The following is a 27,107-nucleotide window of genomic DNA, read 5'->3' as shown; positions in this document are numbered from 1 at the left end:
GTCGGCTGCGTGCAAGGCCCTACCCGCTGTGCTATCACTCCAGCCCCCTTTTTTTGAATTTTTGGGGTCACACCCAGTAATGCTTAGGGGTTACTCCTGCCTCTGCACCCAGGAATTACACTTGGCAGTGCTCAGGGGACCACAAGGGATGCTGGGAATTGAACCAGCATCCTGGGTGTGCAGGGCAAATGGCCTCCCCGCTGTACTATCGCTCCAGCCCAGAGCTGGAACTTTTGAAAGATCCCTGAGGTGGCTTTGAGCGGCAAGGGGGTAGGGGTGGGGCTCTGGGCTAGTGGGGGGTGGGTGGGAGAAGGAAAGGCTTGGGAGTCACAGCCTGGCTCCTAGCTCTGCCTTGTTCCTTGCGTGGCTTTGGTGCTGTAGTACACGGAGAGCCCCAGAGCGTGTGCAAGGAAGGCGCCGCGGCAAAGACCCCTTTGCCACCTTCCTGCCAGGTGGGGAGAGCACAGGGGAGGGCAGGGCCAGGGAGTCTGCATGAGCTCGGCGGCGGGGACTCTAGGTCCTGCCAGCCTCATGCAGGGCACGTCAACGCATCTGAGACGCTGTGCTCAGGAGTGACCCCCTGATGGTGTTCAGGGCTTAGAGCACACGCAGTGTCTCCAACTCTTAACTCTACTATTTCTCTGGCCTCCAGATTGTATTTTCTGGGGGTTTTGATTGGGGACCAAACCCACAGTGCTCAGAGGTCACCCCTGGTAGGGTTCAGGGGACCATATGCAGTGCCTGGATCAAACATTGGTTGGCTACATTCTAAAGCAAGTGCCTGCTGTATTATCTCTGGCCCCTAATAGGTCAGTCCCCCCATCCTTCCTTCCTTCCTTCCTTCCTTCCTTCCTTCCTTCCTTCCTTTCCTTCCTTCCTTCTTTCTTTTTTCTCTTCTTCCTCCTCCTCCTCTTTCTCCTCCTTTCCCTTCTCCCTCTTCCTCCTCCTCCTCCTCCTCCTCCTCCTCCTCCTCCTCCTCCTCCTCCTCCTCCTTCTTCTTCTTCTTCTTCTTCTTCTTCTTCTTCTTCTTCTTCTTCTTCTTCTTCTACTACTTCTCCTCCTCATCCTCTCCTTCTTCCTCCTCTTCTTCCTCCTCCTCTTCTTCTTCTTCTCTTTCTTCTCGTCCTCCTCCTTCCTTCTCCTCCTCCCCTTCCTCCTCCTCCCCCTCCTCCTCCTTCTTTTCCTCCTCCTCCTCCTCCTTCTTCTTCTTCTTCTTCTTCTTCTTCTTCTTCCTCCTCTTCTCCTCCTCCTTCTCCTCCTCCTTCTCCTCCTCCCTTTTCTCCTCCTCCCTTTTCTCCTCCTTTCTCTTCTCCCTTTTTCTTCTTCTTCTTCTTCTTCTTCTTCTTCTTCTTCTTCTTCTTCTTCTTCTTCTTCTTCTTCTTCTTCTTCTTCTTCTTCTTCTTCTTCTTCTCTTCCTCCTTCCTTCTCCTCCTCCCCTTCCTCCTCCTCCTCCTCCTCCTCCTCCTCCTCCTCCTCCTCTTCCTCCTTCTTCTTGTCACCCCCAGCTGGGCTCAGGACTTACTCCTGACTCTGCACTCAGGAATCACTCCTGGTAACCTTAGGTGACCATATGGGGTGCCGGGTATCAAACGTGGACCAGCCTCGTGCAAGGCAAACACTCTATGTTACAGTTCTACCTCCCCAGCCCCCAGACTGTATCTTTTAAAGCTAATGTTTCCTTTCTACTGCTCCAATCTTTGCTGTTTTGCGTTTATCTCAGTAAAGCACTTAAACAAGAAATAAGCACAAAGCCGCTGCCGCTGGCACGCACAGACAAAAAACAGGAGGGCACCGTGCGTGTGTGGTGGCGAGCCTTGGCCCCGCACTGTCGTCCGCTCAAGTAAATTGCTGCTGTGATGATTCTGACAGGCAGAGAGGCCGCACCCCGCTAAGGCAGCCGCTGTAGGTCGGTAGGTGACTGCTCTGCAGCCCGCCAGAGCTACACAAGGGCCTGACTGGCCAGCCGGAGTGTGGGGGACCCAGGGAGAGAGGGAGGCTTTCCTAGGTGGGACGCGGAGTGCGACCACACGGGGCCGATGTCCCACACACGGGGGACAAGGTTCTCTGGAGGTCTCACTGGGGACGCTGTCCTCATGGGGGTCACACTGGGGACGCTGTCCTCTGGGAATCACACAGGGGATGCTGTCCTCTGGAGGTCACACTGGAGAATGTTGCTGAGTCAGGGATGCCCCAGCGCCTGCTGTCCGTGGCACTGTGTGTGTGTGTGTGTGTGTGTGTGTGTGTGTGTGTGTGTGTGTGCAGCCCTGGGGTGCAGTTCCTCTGGACTCCGACAGGCTTGTGGGCTGTTTCCAAAGGACCCTCCCACCCTCTCAAGCCGGGCTCCCCCTGGCCCACTTTAAAGATGACTTGGGCGACTTCAGCCCTGCCCATGCTGGGAGCCTCAGGCCCAGAAGTCTGCTCTCCTCTTTGGGGAAGGTGCCCCCACCCAGCCGTGCTCGGGGCTGTCTCCTGGCTCTGTGCTCAGGGATGACTCCTGCGAGGTCACATGCACCGTAGGGGATCAAGCCCGGTACAAGACAAGTACCGTAAGCCCTACGCTATCTCCCGGGGCCCTAGAGTCTCTCTCCTGCCCTCTGGGTCCCATTCAACCCCACCCTCGCCCCCAGACCCCCTTTCCTTCGGGAAGAGCGAGCCCACCCCCACCCCCAACCCCTCCAGTGAAGGACTGTGCAGCTCTGTGGGGCCACATTTGTCACATTTGTTTCTGCCTGCTTGTGTCTTCGCTTATCTCCACTCATGGGATGAATTGAGGAAGACACTGAATTTATTTTTATTCTCCAGCTGGTCTTTTTAGAGCTAGAATCATTTCCATGAAGAACATCTTCACATCCCTAGTTTTACGTAGAATAACGTTCTGGATTAATTGATGTCTGCCAATTCATGAACCGTTTCTGACCTCTTATGGAAGCTGCCTCCAGAGGGCGCTCCTTGCAAGCCTGAGACGGACTCGGGGCTCTCAGGGCATGATGCTCAAACTCAATTTAAAAATAGGCTTGTGGAGGGATGGGTACTCGATCACTGTAAAACTGTAACCCAAGCACAAAAATTTGGAAGTCTAAAACTGTACCTCACGGTGTTTCACTAATAAAAATTTTAAAAAAATAGGCTTGTTGGGGCCGGACCTATAGTCCATCGAGTTCCATCCACGGCATCCCGTGTGGTCCTCTGAGCACCGCCAGGAGTAACCCCTGAGGATCACAGAGTGTGACCCAAAAAGCCAAAATGAAAAACAAAGCCCAGACTTGTTTGCAGAGGCTTAAGAGGGTCCTGCTGATGCCATTGAGGAAATAGTTTCAGTTAAGGACTCTCTGCAGGATGCAGACCCTGGTGATCGGATTCAGAGTCGGTAAAATAAGTCTAAGGAGAGATCAAGAGAATCCCCAGGGTGCTCTTAGCATGTGGAATCCGACAGGAGGGGGAGGAATCAAGAGAGGTGCCTTTCCCTGCTGCCAAGGAATTGGGGGCATAGGGTGGACAGCGGGGGCAGGAGTCTCTTTGGGATCCATGGCTGAGGTGTGCGAGTGTTTGGAGTTTGCAGAGATGGATATTTGTCAAGTCATGGTAGCACTTCTGAGAAAAATGCGAACGGCCCACTCAAGGCAGAAGGCCAACGTGAAGAACATTTTATTTATTTAGATTTTGGGGGCACACCTGATGATCCTCGGGGCTTACCCCTGGCTCTGCACTCAGGCATCACTCCTGGGGGTGCTGGGGAACCAGATGGGATGCCAGGGATCGAACCCAGGCCAGCCCTGTGCAAGGCAAACAACCCTCCCCGCTGTAATATCTCTCTGGCCCCCAAGAATTAAGTGTTTGAGGGAAGGGTAAGAAAGAAGAATGTGAGGAATAAATTAAAAAAAAAAAAGCTGGATGAAGGCAGAGAGGATAGGAATCGGGCGGCTGGCTTGAGCCCAGACACGTTAATAATTAGCGGTAAGTGGAAACGCTTTATAGGTGACACCTGTTACAGCGGAGGGAACGACTCAAGCGACCCTCATCCCAGGTGTTGCCTTCAGTACAAATCCAGACGGCCAAAGGTCAGCTGTGTTGCTGAGCAGGGCAGGTAGACAGCTGCAGCGGGCTGTTAGCGTGAGACCAAGTGCACCTTGCAGGGAAGGGCATCGCTTCAGAGGCAAGAGGGGCCTCTCTGGGAGCACACATCAGCCATCAGTGCACACAGTTGATAAGGGAGCCTGCCTTAGGGGAAGAGAGGCCAGGGAGACGGCTCAGGGGGCAGGAGCGTGCGCTTTGCACGCAGGAGGCCTGGGGCCCCTCCCCAGACCCACAGGGTCTCCTGAGCGCCACCAGAAATGATCCCCAGACACAGAGCCTTCAGTAGCCCCTAGCACCACCCGGAATGATCCCCAAGCGAATCGTAAATTGCACTGTACACTGTTCTTCTGTTGTTCATCGATTCGCTTGAGCGGGCACCAGTAACATCTCCATTGTGAGACGACTTGTTACTGTGTTTGGCATATTGAATACGCCACAGGGAGCTTGCCAGGCTCTGCTGTGCAGGTGAGATACTCTCGGTAGCTTGTCGGGCTCTCCGAGAGGGATGGAGGAATTGAACCCGGGTCGGCCGCGTGTAAGGCAAATGCCTCTGGATGAAATGTAGGAGGATAAGGGACTGCAGAGACACTATAGGGAGGGAGGCACCCATCCATCCCCATCTTCTCTTACTGCATGGCCTGTGACTGACCCTTGGCACCCCGTCTTACCCCCTGAGCACCACCAGGAATGATCCCTGAGCAAAGAGCCAAGAGGAAGCCCTGAACACAGCCAGGTGAGACCCTTCTCCCCTGTCCACAAACAAACAAACAAACAAACACATGCAAAGACCAGAATGTAAGGGAGAAATTCGCACCCAGGCTCACAGACTTGCGCTCCTCTGCTCAGGTCTGGAGGATGACCAAAGATGCATCCATGCATCTGGAGATGCTGGCTCAAAGTGGTCCCTGTTTCACTGCACCAGCTCGGGATGAAGCAGGATCACCACTTCCCCACAGGACCTCACGACCAAATCTAACTGCACCGGGGGCCTGAGGTCTTGGGCTGGGAAAGTGAGCTCCGAGGGTTTCCTCCCAGGTCCTTCACCTGTGCTTAGCCCTGTGGTCTAGACAAACTGAGTGTCTGTCTGATGCACACAGCAGGTGTATACCCTTCTGCATAAGGCGAGGGCAGGGGTGCTGCTAACTGCCGGAACCCCAGGCTGGGGCTATGGGGATGGGGCTCTACCCAGGGCCCTTTGTGGTTCCATTTGGCTGAGCCCTGAGGCCGGAGTTGGGAGTTTCATCTGCAGCTGCAAAGTCACACAATCAGAGACGCATCCCTGTGTGACTTCCGTTCTGCCCAGCATCTCTCGTGGTCCCTGTGATGTCAGTGGGCCTCATGGGTGGTTCATGTGAAGCAGGGAAAAGAAAGATGATCACTGTCTCCCAATCTGCTTCTGCCACCCGAGACTCAGGGTTACTACTGGGTTCTTGTCTCTCCTCACAGAAAGGAATGTCAGGAGTAGACAGGCAGTGAAATTTTTTATTTTTCTTTTTGGGTCACACCCGGCAATGCACAGGGGTTACTCCTGGGTTTGTACTCAGGAATTACTCCTGGCGGTGCTCAGGGGACCATATGGGATACTGGGACTCGAACCTGAGTTGGCCACGTGCATGGCAAATGCCCTACCCGCTGTGCTATCGCTCCAGCCCCCAGTGGGCAGTGAAATTACAGTTTATATTTGGAGGTTTTGAAGGAAAGGAAGGAGAGAAAGTGGGAGAGAGTGGAGAGCAATGAGCTCAAGAGAGAACCCGGGCTTCTCCAGGGGTGGAGAGAGCCCCTACACACATCCCATAGGCATGAAAGCATGAAAGTCCACAGCTCAAGAGGAGAGATGCGGGCGACACATGTGCTCAGGCACTGCATGTGCTCGACCATGTGGACTCAGGCATCACATGGGCTCGGGCAGCATCTGCAGGGTCCTTTGTTCGAGGTGGCCTTTATAGGGTTTCTCCAACCTGCCCCCATGTGGAGTTTCTACCTAGGTGAAAGTCTGTTGCTAGGGAGATTACCAAGGGGTTGGGAGTGGTGATGGTCTTCTTGGAACTTCCTCTCCTAGCTTTTTGTTTCTGCAGGGGCTTCTGGGGGGGGGGGGTTGGTCTAGCCTCCTCAGGGTTACAGACTGGCACCCGTTCTCCATGAGCTCAGGGCTATTATTTCCCAGGAAATTGACTGCCATTGCCTTGAGAGGGGGCCTTCCCTCTCTGCCTGCCTGCAACACCTGCACCAGCCAGCCTCCTGCCACTCACTGGCTCTCCGCCTGAAGGCAGAGACTGTTCAGGGCAGGGACTGTTTCCATCTCCAGGAATGCAGCTTCCCGGGCCTGCGAAGCAAATGGAATATTCGAGCATCAAGAACTCCGGATGGGGATAAGCCCATGAGTGGGTTAGATTGTCTTCATGCTTCCGTGTCTGTGAAGGGCTGTGTGATGTTCCCAGACTCCTCTGCTCTGGTCTCTGAGTCTTTCTTCTCTCTTTGACTGGAACCAGACCCATGGGTGCTTGGCAGGAACCCAGCGCACCAAGTCTGCCTCTGTCACCCTGTGTTAGGGCACGGATTGAAATCTCCCTTTAACGACAAAGATACTTCAGAGATTGCAAACAGCAAGCAGGGTTTATTGTAAGACTGGCTAGCCAGGGCTGAGCCACCTATGTGGACATGCGGGTCCAGCAGGTTGGGCAAGACCCCAAGCTTCTCCAAAGGAGATCTTATATAGGCCTTCACCGGCATTTCATAGCCAATAGATTTGTAACGACACATACTTTCCCAACCAATCCATTTAAAAGTACATCACTCCTTAGCCTATAGCTTAAAGATCAGCATTTGCATCCGTCCTGGTTTTTAGGGCAGTTCTGGGTCTTGTGACATGGGTCTTGTGAGAGACATCTGGTTATCTGGTCTGAGCCCCCACCCTTCTCGTGACTTGCATCTCAGGGCACCTGTATCCGAGTTCCTTGCTCAGGGGCAGAAAAACAGGTTCTTTATACCCTGTAAAGAGAATCTGAAAAGCCTATCTAGACCTATTTCTCACATTCTTAATCTAGGAAAGACAAGTTGGTCAGCATTCATCTGGTTCAGGGCCTCGTTCCTCACACCTGGGCTGCATCCCTGGCCCCTGCCATTTTTTTTTTTTTCTGAGTTAACATTTTTCTTAGTTCAGCATAAACTTTACCACCTAACCTGAGAGCAGATAGAAGTTGGTCCCCCACTCTTCACCCCCATTCCCCAATCATTAGAAATCGGAACTGGCACATTTAGGTGAACTGAAGCCCCAAACCTAAGAAATAAAACTTTCGGTGGTGGGAAGGATTTATTCAAGATCAAAGCATCCAGGTCCTGCAGGGGGAAGGCGTCCTAAGATGGACGGAATCAAAGTGGGGCTGGTTTCCTTCAGGATCATCTTTCGGCCAGTAACAGACCTTGGGTTTAAGGAATCCCACCCAGAGCAGGGCGGCCCGACTGATCCCTGGAACAGAGATAAGACGAGGGGCTCAGACTCGGGACTCATCCCCCCCTTCCCCGTCCTGAGCCGAAGGTTCCCAAGCCAGTGCTTTTATTTTTAGAATCGAGATGGTGATAAGAGCACTATTTGTTTCTCCAGGACATTTTCATCCATTGTTCTCTTCAGCTGGCTTCCTCAGATAGCCTGGTAACTCTGCCGAGAGCCAGAGAGGGCCTTTGTGTACCCCCAGAGGCCTCTCCAGTCCCGGGGGGCAGTCCCCAGATGCTAGGTGGCATTTTCCCAATTGTTTTTCCCTGAAAGAAGTAGAACACTGAAAGAAGAGCTTTTCACTCCAGAATTCCGGCTCCCAGGCCGGCAGCCCAGCTCTGACAGTGGCTTTGAGAGGAAGAGAGTCTCCCTGTTTAGGAAACGACCCGCTAAGTCATCACCATCTGCCCTTCTAGTGGCAGAATCCCACCTTCCAAGAAGGAGGGAAGGAGAGAGACCTCCAGAGAGGTTTGTTTTCTCAAAAGGATGAAGGAACGGGGATGGGAGGACATTTGTGGTGGTGTTTGGCTTGGGGGCCATACCCGGTGGTGCTCAGGGATCCCTCCTGCCACTGTGCTCAGGGGCCATTCCTGGCGGGACTTGGGATTAGGGGAGGAAGGGAACCATATGAGGTTCCAGATGGTTCCAGGGACCAAATCTGGGTCAGCTGCAGGCAAGGCTTGACCCACTACACTATCTCTCCAGCCCCTCTGTTTTTGATTTTTGTTTTGGGGTCACTTGGGGGTGCTCAGAGGCCGCCCCTGGGGGTGCTCTGGGGACCACATACATTGCCGGGGTTCGAGCAGTGCTGTAGCTACGTGCCAGGCAAATGCCTTGTCCTTTACACGGTTTGTCCAGCAGGAGAGAAGCTCTCTCCACATTGTTCAACGACTTAGAAATCGTGGTGTCACCATGGAAAAGCACCCAACCCCAGAGATCACTGGCTGCTGATTTTGGGGCCTTGGGTGTCTTCTGAGACTCAGTTCTTTGTCTCCCACCTGGGGGATCCCCTCCCCCATGGCCATAGCTCCGTGGTCGCTCCCCGGGTTCCCTCCCCAGAGCCCTTCCCAGCACCCTCTCACATTTGAATAGAGTCTGCATATTGCAGCTGAGGAAGTCATGGAAGCCCTTTTTGTTCGGTTTTGGTATTTGGGTGATGCTCAGGGGCTGTTCCTGGCAGTGATGGGGGAGGGGGGAAACCCTATGCCATGTCGGGGATTCGAACCGGGGCCGTGGCCGCCTTAGCTGCACACAAAGCCAGTGCCTTCCCTTGCGCGCTGTCTCTCCGGCCCCCGGAATGGAGATGTTTGCTTGGGGTAGGAGAGGGGGTCTTGGATCCTTCCGCTTCCGTCGCCCTTCTGGGCAGCTGGCTCTAATTTTTAAAGAATTTGTCTTTGTTTCCTTTCCTTTTGTTGTGGCGAGATGGCGAGGGGGTGGTGGGACACACACTGGGTTGTGGGGTCCGTGGGGGCTCACACATGCACATGTGTTATTCCTGCACTCTGGGTTGTGCTGTGCTGGGCACACTTGTGGCTCTGGGGGGCTCGCCTGACCCTCCCCTCATGGTGGGGTGGAGCTGGGAATCGAACTTGCAACCTCCTCCCTGCTTGGTCACTGTGCTGTCCTCTGACTCCGTATTCATTGTGGGGAAGGACAGTGCCATGCCGGAGGCCCTGAACTGATGCCCGGGGGACATCAGCGGGTGTTTCCAGCCCCGCTGGCAGCAATTCTCCTGGAGGGTCTGTCTCCCGCAGTCTCAAAGCCACCGATGAAGAACATGTGTCTCTCGGCGTCCCCAGCCTCTTCGACTCATTCTGCATTCAGGCTGGAGGCACGTTTCCAAGTGAAATGGCGACTTCACAGCAACTGAACTCCAAATGATGGGGAGGCCGAGCCCAGAGCCCCAGAGAGTGGCCCCCGTGTGCTGTGCACACCCCCAGGCCCCCCACGATTCTTCCTTTCACAAAGGCCTCCGTGTTCGCATTGTTGTGCGTGTATCTCTGGAGGGGAGGGGGGGGATGGTGGAAAGGGGGGTTTGCCCGCCTCGGTGTCAGAACGCCAGAAGAATCCTGCCGGGGGCTGCTTTGGGGCTTGGCCCTCCCTCCACGCATCCGGTCCCATTCAGTCTGCTCGCTCAGGGGACCCGAGGCGTATATTTGAACTTTCGGCAACAGCTGGTTACTTCCTCTTTCTGTCTTAAAATTGCCTCTTGCTAGCTCCTAGGAGGGCCATCTGCCTTTAGGGTTCGAGGCGAGGACCCTGCCCCTTCAGGGTTTGGAGGTGAGGCCTGCTCTGCCTTTAGAGTTTGGAATGAAGGGCTTGTTAACAAACCATCATGCCCACAAGGAACGACAGAGAATGAGAAAGAGACAGAAGAAAAGGGTCTGGCATAGAGGCAGGAGGGAAACTGAGACATCGGAGGAGGGGAACGTACAGTGGTAGAGGAACAGGCGTTGGAACATGGTTTGACTGAAACCCAATCACGGACAACTTTGTAACTGTGTAACTCACAGTGATTCCATTTTTTTCAAATGCATTTTTAAAAAAATTTTTATTAGTGAGACAGCATGAGGTACGGTTGTAGATTTACAAATTTTGTGCTTGGGTTTCAATTATACAATGATCAAATACCCATCCCTCCACCAGTGCCCTTTAATGCATTTATTGACTACCAGGTATTTTTTTTTTTTAAGTGAGGATCTTTTGCCTTTAGGGTTTGTTAGTGAGAAGGACCCTTCCACCTTGACTCTTTGTCAAAGCCCAGAGAGCACCTCCTTGTTGAAAACCGCAGCCCCTGGAGGAGGTTGCGTGTGTGTGTGTGTGTGTGTGTGTGTGTGTGTGTGTGTGGAAGGGTTAAGCCCCACGCACCGGCTTTGTGGAAGCAGAAAAACAGAACCGCTCCAAAGCACATAGACCCCGCTCCAAAATCAGCCCGGCGCGCCCCTCTTAATGGAGCCCCGCAGAGCTGCCAAGTCCTGCAGCTAGTAAATTGTATGCACATGGGCCAAACTGCTCGGCGGCGCAGCGAGCCTTTGCACGGCCTGACTTTAATTACGGACAGATCGGGGTCTGGAAGGACGCGCTGGAATGAAGGAGGCTGGAGTGGACCGTGGGCCCCTTTCAGCTGGGCTGTGGCTGGGGAGGTGAGCGGCTCTGAGTCCGGGGTGGGGAGGTGTGCTTCAGGGGACTGGGAGGGGGGAGGGATGCCCAGGACGTGATTCATCTCAATCCCACACCCCCAAGGCCTCCTTGTTGTTTATCTGGAGGAAGGCAGTTTAGAGACGCAGTGATTAGACTTCTTTTGAAGTGGAAACTTCTGCTGACGCTTGTGCCCAGAGTTCAAGTTCTCTTCTGTGAGGTGCCTACGAGAGGAACCAATTCCCCGGGCAAATGCTGCCAGGGTTCGTTTCCCCGTATCAGGGCCGCGTGCTGGTACCCAGCCTGGAGTCACCGTGCTCCATGTTCTCTGAAGCTCAGTCTGTACAAGAATGCAAAAGCGAGGGGCCAAAGTGGTAGTGCAGTGGGTAGGGCGCTTGCCTTTGCATATGGTCGATCCGGGTTCAAATCCCGGCAACCCATATGGGGCCCCAAGCACCACCAGGAGTGATCCCTGAGCACAGAGCCAGGAGTAAAACCTGTGTGGCCAGAACCCAAACCAAAAGAAATCGGAAGCAATCATGTTTGCTTCCTTCAAGGAGAGAAACCGAAAGTCCACCGGGTCGCCCTGCAGAGCCAAAAGCCCTTTCTGGAATGTGCTTTTTCCAACCTCAGAAGCCCACCTTAGATTTTCTCCCTGACTTGCCAGAGTTCCTCGCACTACTTGGATGTCTGCGGGGGTAAATCCCCCGGAATCCCAGTGTTCTCTTCTGCCTTGCTGAGATGCACCCCAGCTTGCTCCAGAGTTGACTTGGTCCAACGGTTCCAGGACTCAAAACCAGGGGCAGGAGCTGGTGGGTCCCAGGGGCAGGAAAGTCACTTTCCTGAAGGTGACGCAGGGGTACCTAGCCCCTCTGTGGCCCATCGAGGCTTAAACTCATAGGGACCCTCCTCTCTTTGCATTCCTGAATATTGGCATGCAGACACACCTCAGTTGACATCCTCACTGAATCTGGCTTTCTAGTCTTGGGGCTTCAAGATGCTGCATTATCTTGGGAAGGTCACGGTGTTTAGTCGAGAGGGTACTGTGTGGACAGATGGATTCATTTCAGTTCTTTGGTCACACTGGATGGAGGTTTGTAGGGAAGAGAAGTCTCAGGGAATTAAATGTGGTTGCTGGATGAAACTTTTACCCTCTTGCCAGCCCTCTTTTGTTGTTGCCATGACTAGAGGTCACACACACACACACACACACACACACACACACACATACACATGCATATGCCTGACTTCGGTGCCCACAGGAGGAACTTACTCTTTTTTTTTCCTGCTTTTTGGGTCACACCCTGCAAAGCACAGGGGTTACTCCTGGCTCATGCACTCAGAAATTATTCCTGGCAGTGCTCAGAGAACCATACGGCATGCTGGGATTGAACCTGGGCTGACCAAGTGCAAGGCAAACACCCTACCCGCTGTGCTATCGCTCCAGCCCCGAGGAACTTACACTTGTAGCTGCTCGTGTGCTCACAGGAGTCGTACTTCTGCTCTGGTGCTCACACGTCATTTAATTAAGCCTACATCTAGAAAAACTGGGGATGGAGAGAGAGCATAGGGGTTAAGGTGCTTGTCTTTCATGCAGCCAACTCCAGTTCATGTCTGGCACCACATATGGTCCCCTAGGGACTACCAGGGGTGACTCTTGAGCACAGAGACAGGATTAGCCCCTGATCACCGCTGGGTATGGCTCAAACATCCCCTCAAAAGAAGGTTTCAAATCCGGAGTGGTAGTACACTGGGTAGGGTGTTTGCCTTGCATGCAAGCTGACCCAGGTTTGATCCCCAGCACCCCATATGGTCCCCTAAGTCCACCAAGAGTGATCCCTGAGCACAGAGCCAAGAGTAATCTCTGAGCACTGACAGGTATGACCCAAAAACACAAAAAAAGGGGAAGGTTTATTTCATATCCTTTTTGTAAGTTTCAATGCTTGTGAGCCTGGCTGTGGCGTGCTTGCAAATGCCTGGTGGTACTTAGGGGCCCAGATAGCAGAGACGTCGGGGATTGATTTCTGGCGGACAGTTTCTACATCTTGCCCTCTTTTGTGGGCTCAAAATGAAATAAATGACTCCAAAATTAATCTCCTGTAGTGGAAATGAAAAATTTTAATGGACTATTTTGTAATATGTTCCGACCTATAAAAAAAATGATATCCACCAGTCATACAATTTAATTTACTTTTTCCAAATTTAGGAAAGGGAGGAAGGATGGAAGAAAGGAAGGAAGACATTAACTTTTGCTTCATAACGAATACAGATCCCTCATTTCTTCTTCCATATTTACTGAGTGGCCTTCATTTTGTTGGCCCCAGGCAGAGCTAACCACTTCTAGAACCCACAATTCTTTTTTGTAGTTTTTTAATTTAATTTTTTTATAAAGTTGTTCACAATGATTTATTACACTCAATATTCCAACACCAATCCCACCACCATTATTTCTAGTTTTCCCAAACACCACCCAAACCAGCACCAATAGCAGGCCCTAAATAATTTATTCTATATTGCTTGTTATGAATGATTTGCTAAAAATTTTTAAAAGGTTTCTTAGAAAGGGTGTGAAGATGGTTGTGTCTCACCCTGGAGCCATTAAGCTCTTTTATAAGCGATGACTGACATGTTGTCCCCAGTTAAGCCCTGTGTGTCAATATTTTCTTAATCAAGATGGTTTGCCTTCTCCTTTCCATCCCATCCAATGTGGTGTCTCCTCCTGGGATATTCGTGGTGTAGAGTTTGAGATGTAGTGCAGCTTTGCCTGCAATCTCATGCTCCAGGAATTCAAAAATTGGGCTGGAGCCATAGCACAGCAGGTAGGGTGTTTGCCTTGCATGTGGCCGCCCCTGGTGACCCGGGTTCGATTCCTCTGCCCCTCTCGGAGAGCCCGGCAAGCTACCGAGAGTATCTCACCCGCACGGCAAAGCCTGGCAAGCTCCCTGTGACGTATTCAATATGCCAAACACAGTAACAACATGTCTCATAATGGAGATGTCACTGGGCCCACTGGAGCAAATCGATGAACAATGGGAGGACAGTGACAGTGACAATTAGAACCCAGATTCTTAAACTCCAAAGAAGCAAGCACTGCTGTAGCTGGCTGTAGGGGATCTTTGCATTCAGGGCTCCGAAGAGTCAGTTTCCTAGAGAGATGCTGAGTCCTTCCTTGATGGCCCAGCCCCTGCCCTGACCCCTCAGAAACGGCAGCCGTGGGCCCTGGGCTGTGCTGGACCACACAGAGGCCACCATCCCTAGCACTTAGGACCGAGTCAGGCTGGGGGGCCACAGTAGGTGGGTGTGGCCCAGCCTCCTCACTCTGGGGCCTGGCTTCCCCATACTGCTCTACCTCCCTGTTGACTCAGGCACATATTTGGCACTTTTGGTGCATATTTGGCTCATGTTTGGCTCATGGTTGACACATGTTTGGCTTATATTTGGCTCATACGGCTCAATTTTGGTTCACGTTTGGTGAACATTTTGGTACATGTAGGGGTCAAATTTGATGTACATTTGGCACATGTTTGGTTCACGTTTGGCACACACTTAGTGTGCATTTGACACAGTTTGTGCTCATTCAGTTCACATCAGGCACCTATTTGGTGCACATCTGACTCACGTTTGGTACATATTTAGTGACTTTTGGTGCACACAACGTCAGGCACACGTTTGGCACCTTGTGGGCCAAGCGGTAAAGGGAGGAGCCAGGAAAGCAGTGAGTGCAGGCCCTGCACCTGTGCAGCCGAGGGCACAGGCCAGCAGGTGCGGTGGCCCAGGAGGGGGGCAGGTCTCAGAGGGGGGCTCCTGGGAAGACACTTCAAGGAGGAGCCCATGGCCAGCCAGGGCGGCCCAGCACTAAAGACAGAGCTAAGGGAAGTGGGTTGCCACAACCAGACACACAACAGGACAGCAAAATAGGGACGTGTGGAAGTCGAAGGGGACTGGGAAGTGAGGGGGTGTGAGGCTGGGGGAGCGGGTGAGAGACGATGGGAACTTGCCAACATCTGTCACTGCAGCATGTCCTCACCTCCTGCCCAGATGTCTGCTACAGTCTCTACTCACCCCTTTCGTCTCCTCCAGGCCCACCAAGCTGTAAGCGGGGCCCAGCTGAGTTCCCCTGACTCGCGAATGGTCGGTGGTTGGTATCAAGGCTTTTGAACTCACTCTCCGACAAGGGCTACAGGCTTGGCCATTTGTTCAGACTCTTATTACGGTGCAGAAACACCAGTGAGCTCAACCTTTGCTTGCAAAAGTAACCCTGGCTCTAAGGTTGGGGAGGACCTGGCACTTGGCAGACCTGTTTCAGGGGGGCTAACATGGGCCAAGAGGGGCTGAGACAGGGGAGCCTCCAGCCCTCACCTTTGGTGACTAATGGAAAGAGGATGAGGGAGAGAATTAAAGACTGCTATTGGGTCATGATTCACTCCTAGTTGCTTTTTCTTCGGGGCCTTAGGGGGCTTTCCCAGGAGCGCTGAGGGGACCTGCGGGCTGTTCTCAGCTGGCTGTGTGGGCCCCAGGCTACAGCCCCGGGCCTGGTGACAGACATGGTACTGCTCTCTGTGGGCGGAACAGGAGGTGTAAGGACTCATTCACACAGCCTTTGTTTGTTTTTTAAAAAACGTTTAAGAATTTAGCTGGCAGAGTCTGGCAAACTCCCCGTGGCGTACCAAATATGCCAAATACCAGTAACAGATGGGTCTCTTCTCCTAAAGAGCCTTGAATATAATCTCAGGGCTAGGATGAAGGAGCCGTTACTGGGGCCTGCTCGAGGCAATCGACGAATAACAGGATGATTTGTGATTTGTGAAGAATTTAGTGCCACAAGGGGGCTGAAGCAATAGCACAGTGAGTAGGGTGTTTGCCTTGCATGCAGCCGACCCGGGTGCGATTCCCAGCATCCCATATGGTCCCCTGAGCACCGCCAGGGGTAATTTCTGAGTGCAGAGCCAGGAGTAACGCCTGTGCATCGCTGGGTGTGACCCCCAAAAAAGCAAAAAAAAAAAAAAAGCAAAAAGCAAAAAAAAATATTTAGTTGCCATAAAATTACAAATTTATTCATGATTGGGTTTCAACACTGATCTCTTTCCCAGTGTCCACCTCTGTCCACCAGTGCCTCCCCCCACACCCAATTGCTTCTCACCTTTTTATTTTTTTATAAGAAGTGACGGTTTTTAAAAAATATATAGTTTTAGAAGCTGGAGCAATAGCATAGCAGGGAGGGCATTTGCCTTGCACACAGCCAACCTGGGTTTGATTCCAGCATCCCATATGATCCCCTGAGTACTACCAGGGGTAATTCCTGAATTCCTGAGTGCTGAGCCAGGAGTAACTACTGTGCATCGCCAGGAATGTCCATATTGTTTTCCAGAAGGGCTGGACCAGCTGACATTCCTGCCAGCAGTGAGTGAGAGTCCCTTTCTGCCCGCATCCACGCCAGCACTGGTTGTTGTTCTTTTTAAGTTTTCTTCTTTTCAGGACTTGGGGATGTGCTGGGTTTATCTCCCTTCGGTGGGCATTGGGGAAACTCATTTTTCTTTTGTCCTGTTTGTTTTTATTTGGGGACTATATCCAGTAGTACTCAGGGCTTACTCCTGACTCTGCACTCAGGGATCACTCTTGGAAATGTATAGGGTGCCAGGGATAGGACCCAGGTCAGCTGTGGGCAAGGCAGAAGCCTTACCCAGGTACTATCTCTCCTTACCCAGGTATTCTCTCTCCTGCTCAGTTTTCATTGGTTTCCTTTTCAGTATTCCTGGGGTACAATGCACCAGGTCGAGATGCCCTGGCACAATATGAAAAGTCTTCCAGCCAAATATGAAAGGATTAGTAAGTGCAGATGAATAAAACTTAGTCCGGTCTTAGTTAAGATGGAGGAAAGTCCACCATGACATCAGTTGGAAATGATCACTCTGGATAAGAACTGGATGTTGAAAGTAAGTAAAGGGATATACACGATAACCTTTTAGCATCCGCATTGCAAACCATAATGCCTAAAATGAAAGAGAGAAAGAAAGAAAGAAAGAAAGAAAGAAAGAAAGAAAGAAAGAGAGAGAGGTGCCTGCCATAGAGGCAGTCTGGGGTGGGGGGTATTTTGAGGGAGTGGGAGAGAGAAACTGGGGACATTAGTGCTGGGAAATTACGGTGGTGGAGGGATGGGTGGTGGAACATTCTATGAATAAAACCCCATCATGAACAGCTTTGTAATGCTCTATCTCATGGTGGTTCAATAAAATAAAAAAAATCATAAACAAAACAAAACAACTTAGTCCTGTCTATGGGGTTGGCATGCTAATGCAGTGGTTAAGGTGTGTGTCTTGCACTTGGCCGACCCAGGTTCAATCCCCAGCATCCCATATGGTCCCCTGCGAACTGCTAGGAGAGATTCCTAAGCTCAGAGCTTTGGGAGTAACCACTGAGCCCCCCCAGTGGACCCAAAAACCAAAAAAGAGAAAAGAAAAATTTGGATTCATCTATTATTTTTCCATGATCCAGTTTTTTCATGAACGTTCGCATTCTGCCCATGTGTTGGGTGGGGGAGGGGAGTAGTTTTGACATGCCACAGGCCAGATTTAGATTTGGCTGGCTCTCTGCCCGCTGGGGTGGGGTTTCCTAGGAGATCCCTGGGGTTACCCATGGTCCTAGAATCTGGGAGGACACGAGAGATGAGGGGAACGGGACCCAGGGAGCATCTTTCTGGATGGAATCCCGGGGCTCACAGAGGAAAGGAAACTTAATGACTTTGGGCCAGCCAGAACATTCCCATTGCAGAAAAGTTCCAGATTCTTGGTTCTCTTGGCATGAGTCTGGCACGGGGCCTGGGGTACCATGCAGGTAGGGCACACAGCACTGTGACTTTCCAGCGCCAGCTCGCCCTCCAGAACCTGGCACAGAGCTGGAAGCATGCAGAGCGGAACTGGTTTGCTGACCGTCTTCCTCCCTCTCCATGGGTTTGTTGTGATTGGAAACGGTTCGGGCCCGCGTGCTTGTGGCTTTGCCGTGCTCCTTACATCCTATGTTCAGCAGCCCTCTATGCAAATAAACAGAGAAGGGTGAAATGTTTCATTCCACTCCCCCACCCCCAGAAAGGGGCAAAGTGAGATTGGGTGGGGGGGGGGTGGCCCAAGCCTCGGAACCAGGCGGCCCTGTTGCCCCATGCCTCCATTTCTCTCTGGGGCACTGGGACAGGATGGCCGGCGGGAATCTCGGCAGGGCTGGCTGGGAGCCCAGACTCCGCAGGAGCTGGGCCCTGATAGGTTCCTTGTTGGTTGCATTTACCTGGGGTTTATCTCATCTTCTGCTCTAAACTTTATCAAAAGTTACAGCCAGGTGGGGCAGAGAGATAACACAGCAGGTAGGGCGCTTACCTTTTATGTGGCTAACCAGGGTTCGATCTCCGGCATCCCCTATGGTCCCTGGGCCCTACCAAGAGTGACTCATGAGTACAGAGCTAGGAGAACCCCTGAGCATTGCTTGGGGATGGTCCCAGAACAAACAATAATCACCATCACAAAACCCAACAGCTTAGCAGCCAAAAATACAACCAAAGAACTGGCTTGCCAAAGATTTTTTTTTTTTAAGAGTTTCTTTCGAAATCTATTTGGCACCTTCAGCTGTTGGCAGACAGATTAGACTTATCTGCCACCAAAACTTGTTTGGAAGCTTTCTCAGGTGGAGCCAATCCAGAGGCCCAGGAGACTGGCCCAGCCAACACTGGCCTCTGGCAGACAGGGGACATATGGGGACACATCCTGGGTATTGTCATTATTTCTATTCTTTTTATCTATGATTCCCAGAAATAGGCTTGGAGATCTCAGCCCCAGGACCCACATGCCAGGTTCCTCTGCCGGTACCTTCATGCGTGTGGAGAGTGGTCTCAGCATGGTGGTGGCTGGTTCTGGAGGTCTTCAGATGCTGGAGCTCTGCTCGGGGCAGGGAGGGAAACTCAACCCGCCCCCCCTCCACCCAGATTCTCCTTCTTCCAGTAGGCAGGGGTCACGCCCACCACCTGGCCCCCTGATGCTGTGTAATCCCATCATTGGCCAAGACCCAGAGACGATAAAACCCAGCTCCCAGAAGAGAACAGCGCAGAGTCTCCTGCCCCCCGTGCCTGGCTGTCCTCGCTGGGGCCCCTTGGAGGGGGGTGGGTTGAGTTTACGTCCCCGCCTAGAGCAGAGCTCTGGCAGCCAAAGACTCTAGAACCAGCCACAACCATGCTGAGACCTCTCTCTACATGCATGAAGGTACCGGCAGAGGAACAAAGGCATGTGGGTCCTGGGGCTGAGATCTCCAAGCCTGCTCAGATCGGGGCTGAGCATCCTCCACCCAGATCCTCCATCTTCCAGTAGGCAGGGGTCACACCCACCAACTGGCCCCCTGGTGCCATGTAATCCCACCAATGGCCAAGACCCAGAGACTACAAAACCCAGCTCCCAGAAGCACGCGACCACATTTGCAGAGTCTGGCAAACTCCCCGTGGCGTACCCAATATGCCAAATACCAGTTACAATGATGGGTCTCATTCTCCTAACCCTAAAAGAGCCTTGAATATGGCACTTTAAAATCTCAGGGCTAGGACAAAGGAGACGTTACTGGTGCCTGCTCGAGGCAATCGACGAACAACAGGATGACCGTGATCATGATCCCAGAAATAACATACGCTTGATTTCTGTCTTGTTAGTTTTCTATTTCACATAAATGATTGGGGGGGGGCATTCCTTTCATTTAAAAACCCACAGATGGGGTTGGAGTGATAGTATGGTCGATAGGGAGATTGCCTTACGTGTGTCTGACCTGGGTTGGATCCCTGGTACCCCATATGGTCTCCTGTGCCCCATCAGGAATAATTTTTGAGCGCAGAGCCAGGAGTAAGCCCTGACCAAGCCATAGATGCAACAAACCACACGATCAAGTGTGCAGCTTGATGAATTATGAACTTCCCTCACCAAATGTTCACCCCAACAACAGAACCCCTCCTCCACAGACGATCATTCTTTTGACTTTTCTTGATGTTTTATTTTTTTAGTTTTGGGACCACACCTGACAGTGCTCAGGGCTTATTCCTGGCTCTGTGCTCAGGGATCACTTCTGGTAGGGCTCAGGGGACCACATAGGTTGCCGGGGATTGAATTCGGGTCAGCCGTGCGCACTGTGCTGTCTCTCCTGCCCTGATTCTTCTGAGCATCTCCAATGGTCACCTCATTCCTGTGCTTTTCAGTGGGGGCCTACGGAGACCTTCAAACAGGGCTCCGAGGGCCTGAGGCTTCCTGCTTCAGATTCTCAGCCCACTGGGCCTATGGTTCAATGATGCTGCCAGGACCCTGTGCTGCCAAAGACCATCCAGGCTCCCCTGGTGGTTTTTGGGGGCTTCTGAGGCTGCACCCTGCAATGTTGGAGGTGAGGGAGGCCAGGACTGGAATTGGGATCTAACCACTATACTATCTCCCTGGCCCGCGTATGCATTTCTTTGAAAAGTTTTATCAGCCAGCTGCATCATCCCTACATTTGAATGTGTCACCTTGCCCACTTAAAACTATTTCATCTACCTTTTCAAGTTTTCCACTTTATTTTTTTAAAAGAAGCTTTTGATCTTATTAATCTATTTGCTGTTGGGGCGACTGCCTGGCAGGGCAGGTTTTTAGGACTTTTTGTAAACTGTGAGCACTTCCTCTGGCTCCTTCGAAGTGATCTGTTGAACAGCCTTTAAGTGGGATTTCAAAGGCTTCAGGTTAAATTCTGCCAGCAACACACTCAGTGTGGTTACCTTTTGTGTAATACCTATGGTATTAGACCATTAGACACACACACACACACACACACACACACACACACACACACACGAACAAGGTGGGAACATATGATCTCCACGGTGTGGAATTAAATGAAGGAACAGGATAGAGAGTGTCTGCATAGCTGCAAACCAGCCATGCCCAGAGTCACTCGTGCTTTGTGTCTCCCCTGGCAGGTGAGGGGCTCAGCGTGGCCCTGGGGAGGTTTACTGGGGCCACAGAGTCTCGGATCCAGTGCATATCCCCGGGGTCCCTGGGTCCCCCCCACAGCAGCATGCAGAACCTCTCTTTTCTGTTGGTTTTGTGTCCATAGAACCTCTGCCTGGTTTTGGAATGACTTACTGCTTTTGCTTGAGGTTGACCATCAAAATGCACAAAAACCTTAAGCTGGATAGAACTTGAAAAACTCTAAGAAGCCAGGCAACTTCCTTGCATCAAGATCCTTGCAGGCGAAAGAGCAAAGTTTTTTTTTGCTGATGTCTGGGACGAGCTCATCCTTCTACTATACTTTGCTTTTTCTGGTGGTGCTGGTAGGTTTGGGCCATTCTCTGTGACCTTCAGGGCTTACTCCTGACTTTTTGCTTAGGGACCATTCCTGATGGGACTAGGGCAACCATATCTGGGTTTAGAACTGGAGTTGGCTGCATACATGGCTAGCTCCTACCCCCTGTATTCTCTCACTGGTGCCACCATTTGCTTTTCTGAAGAGTGTAATTATCCATCACAATTATATCACATCCGGTCATTTATATTCTGGATAAAGAATGGAAATAAGCTTATGGCTCTGTAAGAAAATTATGCAAACCAAAGGGGAGAAGGCAACTGGAATAGAGAAGGGATCACTAAGAAAAAGATGGCTGGAGGAATCGGTCGGGATGGGAGATGTGTGCAGAAAGTGGATAAAGGATCAAACATGATAACCTCTCAGTGTCTGTATTGCAAACCATAATGTCCAAAAGTAGAGAGAGATTATGGGGAATCATGTCTGCCATGGAGGCAGGGGGAGGGTGGGAAAGGGGGGGTATACCGGGGATATTGGTGGTGGGGAATGTGCACTGGTGGAGGGATGGGTGTTTGATCATTGTGTGATTGTAACCCAAACATGAAAGCTTGTAACTATCTCACGGTGATGCAATAAAATTTTAAAAGAAAGAAAGAAAGAAAGGAAGGAAGGAAGGAAGGAAGGAAGGAAGGAAGGAAGAAAGAAAATTCTGCGAATCAACAAACCACTCACGTCTTGGGCCAGGCTAGAAGCCAAAGTGTTAGCACTTTGGGACACGTTAGTTGCATGGTTCTCACACCTTCATCCATACAGGGCGCATAATAGGGCCTGTTTAATAGTCCCTCTGGGCCAGGGATGTGGCTTGGTGGTAAAACCTTTGCATGTCTGATACCTGGGTTTGACCCCCCCAGACAATAAAGCAGGAGAAAAGTTCCTCTATACTTCTTCTGTTCTGAGAAACGGATATTCAAATCTCCTCACCATCCTAACATTAATCTTGAAAACAGTGAGTTAAGCCCAAGTTTCTTGTTTCCCAAGAAAGATGTGTGATAACATGTTCTAGAAGCTTCAGATGCAATTCATTAGCTTGTGGGCATAGATACTGTTTGCTTTTTGCCCATTTGTTTTCAGGGATCACACCCAGTGAAGCTGTGGATGGTGTGTATGTTTGTGGGTGGGGATGGATCAGGCAGTACTGGGCTTTGACCCTGGGGTTCCCTCATGCAAAGCACAGACTTCAGACCTCTGAGCTATTTCACATGGGCCACAACTACTATTCAAGTTTTTACTTGATCATATTAGCCTTGAACCACTGTGGCTAAAGTAAGGAGTACTAGCGAGTGCTCACAGGTGATCTTTCCCTCCCTAAAGTATTTCACTGCCTGGGTTTTGTTCCCACGCAAAGCAGCTCTCCTGGGAGTGCTCACAGGGCCGCATGTGGTACTTGCGGGACCCAAGTAGGGTCAGCTCTGTGCAAGACCAGTCCCTTAACCCCTGTCCTGTCTCTCCTCACCTGACGTCTCCTGCTTCCCACATCAGCCTCTGTTCTCACTTGTGTCATTCCTGAGCAAAGGGAGCTTCTTAATGGCTTTTTTTTTTCATTTTTTGGGGGGTCACACCTGGCAATGCACAGGGGTTATTCCTGGCTTTGCACTCAGGAATCACTCCTGGCGGTGCTCAGGGGACCATATGGGGTGCTGGGAATTGAACTCGGGTCAGCCGCACACAAGGCAAACGCCCCACCCGTTGTGCTATCGCTCCAGCCCCCAGTGGCTTTGTTCTTCGTCCAGACCAACCCCGTGAGGAACACAAACATCTCAGCCTTGTGTTTTTTTCTGTACAGTTTAGGATTTTCATCTGGTAAGAGTACCTGAAGGGCCGGAGAGATAGTACAGCGGGTAGCACGATGCACACGGCTGACCCAGGCTCAATTCCCGGCACCCCACATGGTCCCCAAGCATCGCCAGGAATAATTTCTGAGTACAGAGTCAGGAGTAACCTCTGCATTGCCAAGTGTGACCCAAAAACTTTTAAACAGAGGAGATGCTTTATTAATGTATAGACCACACTTTAGGAATGAATGTCTGATTGAGCACTTTAGGAAGGAATGATTGAATTCACTTTATGAATGTCTTTATGAATTCACTTTATGAATGTCTGATTGAGCACATTTAGGAAGGAATGTCTGATTGAGCACTTATCACTGGGTGTTGGGTCTGAGACCCATCACACCCGCTTCTCTCTATGACCCTTAGGGTAGATGGAGCCTTGCAAGGCAGGCCGCATGGCCACAGGCCGTATTACGCTATCCACAGCCTGATCAGTGGGTTCCTTTGCTGCAGACACTCTCTGGTTCTCTTTCTGTCTCCTCACTCTGCTTTCCCGAAGGACAGCAATTTCTCTCTTTCCATTTCTTAAGCACAAGTTTGGTGCTGGCTGAAAATATGGGGCGGTCCTGGGGACCGCCACTGTTCTACCCCCGACTCATTTCTCTGTAAAAGTCAAGACTTGAATGAACCATTGGAATTTCTTTGCAGGAAATGCAAATCCTCCCACATTTTAGAAAATCAGAATATTGTCTTGGGGAGGTAGCACGAAGATCGTGTATTCTGCATGTTGGAGCCCTGAATTCAATCTCCAGCTAGAAGTGACCTCTGAGCACTGAGGTGGGAGTAGCCCCTCAAGTGTACACACTAAGAACCCAACACAAAATGATGATGGTTCTGGAGCCAGGAATGTGACTCGGAGGTAGAGTACATGCCTTAAATGTGTGTGATCCTGGGTTCGATCCCTAGTACTGCAAAAATAAAATAAAAGATCATAATAATAAGATAATAATGATTACTATAATATAATTATAAATAAAAGATAACTTTAAGATCAACATGGAATCTAGAGAGGGCTGGAAACCAAGTCTTCATGATACTGGGGCCAGAGCTATAGTACAGTGGGTAGGGCATTTGCCTTGCACATAGCTGTCCCGGGTTCGATCCCCAGCATCCTATATGGTCCCCTGAGCACCGCCAGGAGAAATTCCTGAGTGCAGAGCCAGGAGTAACCCCTGAGCATCACTGGGTGTGACCCAAAAAGCCAAAATAAACAAATAAATAAAAGTCTTCCTGATATCATGGAAGATACCACAGTACTTCCTGTTCTTTCGTGGTATTTTCAGAAGAATTCTACCCCCAGATTCATTTCTCTGTGAAAGCCAAGACTTGAATGAACCATTGGAATTTCATTGCAAGAAATGCATACTCCCACATTTTAGAAAATTAGTGTATCGTCTTGGGGAGATAGCACAAAATTGAGTGTGAGTTATTAGTAGTCAGAGCTGTTCTTTAAATCTCGTCCACTCACTGGGGCCTGGACTGTGACTGGACGGTGTGTCCAGGCGGGTTCCACAGCTTCCTCAATAACCAGGAAATGCTCAGGTGATCCCAAATATAAACTTTCCAGTTCTTCACTTTCCATCCATTTGAACGTAGTTACAGAGGGGGAGGTAGGGACTGGAGCGTAGGGCATTTGCCTTGCATGCGGCCGACCTGGGTTCGATTCCCAGCATCCCATATGGTCATATGATCCCGTGAGCACCACCAGGAGTCATTCCTGAGTGCAGAGCCAAAAAGCAAAAATAAATAAAAAGGGGGGGCAGGGCTAAGCCAGATGCAGAGTCTGAAATTATTTCTAAACCGCCCCCCCCACTCTTTCTACCTACTGTCATCCGGAAATGCTGACAAAGTCCTGTCATCTGTTATCTGTAGACCGCCAGCCTCCCCAAATCAAGCAACCCCCCCGCCCCCAGCCCTTTGTTCTGAATCCGACCCATCTTATCCATGAACCGCGAGCTCTGTGTTTAATGCAGTGTGCCCAGTAATTCACAGATGAGTAACTGAATCAACCCACCGACTGCTTTCTTGCAGGACAGAGTGAGTCAGAAGATAATGGAGCTTCTCGGGTGAGGAGGAGGCGATGCCGTCCGTCCCGTCCTGCGTCTGGGCCTGGTTTCATGGTGAGGTTCATGGCCGGCCCCACGTGCTCCCGGCTGTTCCCCTTAGCCGGCCCCGTCTACACAAGCTCTTAATGAGCCGCCTGGGGCTCCGGTGAGTGCTGCGATCAGGAAGTCTCCCTGCTGGGACCCCTGTAATTACCGAGACTTTCTGATGTCTGGACCGAGGGAAGAGCCTGGCCTTGGAGCCGAGCATGGCCACTCTCTGCCTCCGACTCCACAATTCCCACCCAGCCCACTCCTTCCTGGCAGCCCCCTGCCAGAGATTTTGGGGGGAGCAGAGCAGAGGGGGGCTGGTCCAACTCAAAAGGCTGAGGAGTGGGGCCCCAAATGTCAGAAAGTGCCACCCGGTGTGCTGTCTTCAAAATGTCAACTTCATGGGGCTGGAGAGATAGCACAGCGGGTAAGGCGTTTGCCTTGCACGCGGCCGACCTAGGTTCGATTCCCAGCATCCCATATGGTCCCCTGAGCACCGCCAGGGGTAATTCCTGAGTGCATGAGCCAGGAGTAACTCCTGTGCATCACCAGGTGTGACCCAAAAAGAAAAAAAAAAGTCAACTTCACTGGGACTCGGGGCTCCCGTGGGGGGATGAAGAGAGGGTTGGAGTCTGATCCCGGCTTTGAGACCCCCTGATCTTGGTCGCCCACCTTTGCCGCATTGAATTGGTTCTCTGTGCCCCACCCTGGTCTCTGCATCTCTGCAGATCCCAGTCATTGGGGGTCGCACTCGGCAGGGATCTGGTCTCACTACTGGCTCTTCACTCTGGGCTGCTGGGGATGAGCGCTACCCACTGCGCTATCTCTCTGGCCCCCGCACCTTCAGCCTCACATCAGACACAGCCAGCTGCCTCCTCCACCTGCTCTCCAGGGCTCCGTGTGGAGGGTTGGGGCCACACCCAGCAGAGCTTGAGGACTACTCCGACTCGGTGCTGAGGGTTTTGCTCTTGGTGATGCTCGGGGGGTTTGGGGGACCAACCCCAACCCCAGGGATGGAACAGGGGTTGGCTGCATGCCAGGCCATCCCCGCACCATCTCTCCGACCTGCTTTTGTGTTCACGGTGGGAAGCGGGCTCCAGCCTGCTTGTCCGCTCAGGGGGACTGCCTCTTAGCTGTGTCCACGAAGCCCACAGTCAACGTACTGGCTGCGTGGCCCACTCCTGCCTTGGTCCCGCATGCTCCGGGTTCTGTACAATGCTCCTCTCCCACCCAGGGCGCCTCCTGCCACCCCCCCATCCCGTGGTCTCACCTGGTGGCCAAGGGCATTGCACCCAGAGCCCTCTGAGGTCCCATCCTGCCTCTTCCTTTCTCTGGAAAACAGAGCGCCATAAAAATAGCCCTAGAGGTTGGAGCAATGGCACAACGGGTAGGGCATTTGCCTTGCACGTGGCCAACTGGGGTTCAATTCCCAGCATCCCATATGGTTCCCCCGAGCACCTCCAAGAGTGATTCCTGAGTGCAAAGCCAGGAGTAACCCCTGTGCATGACCGTGCGTGACCCAAAAAGAAAAAAAATGCAATAACTTTGGTTTTCATTTTACTGTGTTGCCTGGGATCCAACCCCGTGAGTTTATAGTTCAGTTTAATTTAGCTGGCAGTCCTTGGGGCCTCTCCGGGTTCTGTGCTCAGGGCTCACTCCCGGGGCTACGCAAGGATGCAGCAATGCTGGGGATGGAACCAAGGCTGGCCACGTGCAAGGCCAATGTCTTTGTATCTCTTGGGCCCATAAAAGAGTTTATGGATAAGCAGTCCCAGGGCGGGCCGCGGGGAGGGCAGTGGAGGTGTCCCGGGCTCTAGATGTCCATTGGGCCAGGAGTCAGCACAGTGCAAGTGTGAGACTGCTCCCTGAGGGCCAGCAGTGCTGGAGACAACCAACTCTATGGCTAGCAGATACCTCCTGGACACTCTAGAGTGTTCTGATGAAGAAAGTCCAATGCAAATATAAGAGTCCACGAAACCGTGGGGGCCTCTTGAGATGACTGGCTGCGGTTGCTTTAGCACAGTGATATGGGCTCTGTGCTGTGAGTTTCTGGCTTTCTGGAGGCTTTTCTGCTGTATCGATGGCGAGGTGCCAAAGTGTCCTATGGGGGCCAGAGAGGCAGTAGAGCAGGGAGGA

At 51.7% G+C, this 27,107-nt stretch overlaps 1 protein-coding gene across 1 annotated transcript in view; it reads left to right on the top strand.

The window, feature by feature from the left end:
- Window positions 1–24,990, top strand: part of SCAF8 (SR-related CTD associated factor 8) — a 183,206-nt gene extending 158,216 nt beyond the window's left edge. The window contains exon 22 of the mRNA XM_056126377.1: window positions 24,910–24,990. The gene's annotated coding sequence lies outside the window, so the exon portion shown is untranslated. The remainder of the gene's footprint in view (window positions 1–24,909) is intronic.
- Window positions 24,991–27,107: the final 2,117 nt, after the last annotated feature.

This window comes from Sorex fumeus, unplaced genomic scaffold (assembly GCF_029834395.1).
Source record: "Sorex fumeus unplaced genomic scaffold, SorFum_2.1 ptg000061l, whole genome shotgun sequence".
Taxonomy (NCBI): Eukaryota; Metazoa; Chordata; class Mammalia; order Eulipotyphla; family Soricidae; genus Sorex; species Sorex fumeus.
The sequence above is the reverse complement of the archived record's forward strand: the minus strand, read 5'-3'. Positions and strand labels throughout refer to the sequence as shown.